Source organism: Clupea harengus, chromosome 6, assembly GCF_900700415.2.
Source record: "Clupea harengus chromosome 6, Ch_v2.0.2, whole genome shotgun sequence".
Classification (NCBI taxonomy): Eukaryota; Metazoa; Chordata; class Actinopteri; order Clupeiformes; family Clupeidae; genus Clupea; species Clupea harengus.
The window spans coordinates 3,246,409-3,248,908 of record NC_045157.1 but is presented as its reverse complement, the minus strand read 5'-3'; the positions used below and the strand labels follow the sequence as shown (position 1 = coordinate 3,248,908).

At 48.6% G+C, this 2,500-nt stretch overlaps 1 protein-coding gene across 1 annotated transcript in view; it reads left to right on the top strand.

Annotated features, from left to right (window-relative positions):
* Positions 1-2,500, top strand: part of parp6a (poly (ADP-ribose) polymerase family, member 6a) — a 22,509-nt gene that overhangs the window by 17,177 nt on the left and 2,832 nt on the right. The window lies entirely within an intron of this gene.

Here is a 2,500-nt window from a genome sequence, read left to right as displayed (position 1 = left end):
TGCGTGGATGCATATTGTGCGTGCGTGTGTGTGTGTGTGTGTGTGTGTGTGCACGTCGATAGATATTATGTGTGTGTGTGTGTGGGTGAGTGTGTGTGGATGCATAGTAGATTTCCTACATTTTCCTCGGGATTAATAAAGTATCCATCTATCTATCTATCTATCTAGTGTGTGTGTGTGCATGTGGGTGTGGTATGTGTGTGTGTGTGTGTGCATAGATGCATATTGTGTGTGTGTGTGTGAGAGAGAGAGGACATGATGGTGTATGTGTGTCTGTGGGTATGAATTAATATATGTTCGGATGTGTGTGTTCGGGTTAGTGTGTGTGTGTGTGTGTGTGTGTGTGTGTGTGTGTGTGAGAGTGTCTGTGGGTATGACTTAATATATGTTTGGATGTGTGTGTGTGTGTGTGTGTGTGTGTGTGTGTGTGTGTGTGTGTGTGTGTGTGTGTGTGTGTGAGAGAGTGTCTGTGGGTATGACTTAATATGTGTTTGGATGTGTGTGTGTGTGTGTGTGTGTGTGTGTGTGTGTGTGTGTGTGTGTGTGTGAGAGAGTGTCTGTGGGTATGACTTAATATATGTTTGTATGTGTGTGTGTGGGTTAGTGTGTCTAGTATACAAATGCTGGATCACACTAAGCTGGTTAGACAGCAGTTCTAGAACATTGTGTAACTCTTATATTGTTCTAGAACATTGTGTAACTCTTATATTGTTCTAGAACATTGTGTAACTCTTATATTGTTCTAGAACATTGTGTAACTCTTATATTGTTCTAGAACATTGTGTAACTCTTATATTGTGTAACTCCTTTTTGAATCCTCAAAGAGAGGCATTGAGGAGCGCCATCTTTGTTCATTTCTCTGGCTGAGGGTCATTTTCCTCTCCTTGTAGACCGGGAATGAGAGGGGTGACTAACTGGGATTCATTCTGTGAGCCCATCTCAACACCCATCGATCATCATTCCTCTGTCTGTCTGTCTGTCTCTCTTTCTTTCTGTTTCATTTCTCTCTCTCTCTCTCTCTCTCTCTCTCTCTCTCTCACACACACACACACACACACACACACACACACACACACACACACACACACACACACCTGGCATTCCTCTGCTTCTGTAGTCACCTCACACACACATACACGCGGTCAATCATTCTTCCATCTCAGACGCACTCTTCCTCCACGCTGTCTCTCATTCTCTCGTCGCCTCTTCTCTCCTCTCATCTTCGTCTCCTCCTCTTCGTCTCCTCCTCTCGTTCTGTCAGCGCTGGCCGTCCTCCCTGCTTCTTGTGGTCCTCCTCCTCATCCTCCCCGTCCTCATCATCATCATCATCATCCTCCTGCTCAGCGGCCGCGTAGGTGTTGCCGCTAGCACCCTTAGCTGCAGCTGAAGGCAATCATAGACGCACCTCCGCTGGATTGGACTTCTGTGTGATCCTAACAAGCCTCTCGCTCACAGTCGCTCTTGTCAGCTTTCATCTTTTCTCTCCTTCGTCTGGCCTAGCACGCCTTCATCTCCCCTCTCACCCATACATACACACACACACACACACATTCACACACTCTCTCTCTCTCTCTCTCTTTCACACACACACAATCTCTCTCTCTCTCTTTCACACACACACACACACACACTCTCTCTCTCTCTCTCTCTCTCTCTCTCTCACACACACTCTCTCTCTTTCTCTGTCTCTCACACACACACACACTCTCTCACACACACACTCTCTCTCTTTCTCTGTCTCTCTCACACACACACTCTCTCTCTCTCTCTCACACACACACACACACACACACAACACACACACCCCCTCGCTGAAGGTGGTGACTCATAATCACATCCCGCTCTTGTCATTCTCCTCTCCTCTCCTCTGTTTGCCCTGTCATTGCTTCCCTCCGTCTCCAGAAGCAGCGGGCGATCGCTCTGGCCCCTGGCGCAGTCAGAGCTCCGCCCTTCAGGCTGTCCTCTGTCTTCAGCTTCTTCATCATCTTCATCTTCCTCTCTCTGCACTCGGGGAGGTTCACACTTGGGTGTTTAGGAGGTCATCGGCCGCTCTCCTCCTCCTGAGTGATGGCGTGCTGAGAGGAGGTCACACACACACACACACACACACACACACACACACACACACACACACACACACATACTTGAGTCATGGTCACTGGAGTCATCCACTGCTACTTCCATACACTCACTCTCCTCACTCTCGTTCTTCTCCATTACATGGGAGGTCCTAGTCCTGAGGCTCTTCTCCTGGGGCTGGGTGTGTGTGTGTGTGTGTGTGTGTGTGTGTGTGTGTGTGTGTGTGTGTGTGTGTGTGTGTGTGTGTGTGTGTGTGTGTGTGTGTGTGTGCGGAGGGTTTAGGGCCATTGGAGGAGACTGTACGGGGGGGGGGGGGGGTATGACGCCTTTGAATGGTTCTTTAGGGGTGATTTGCCCTGTTCTGTTTGGTTCTGTTCTGTTCTGTTTGCCATTTGGATCTCTCGTTGTCCTTCTCTTGTTC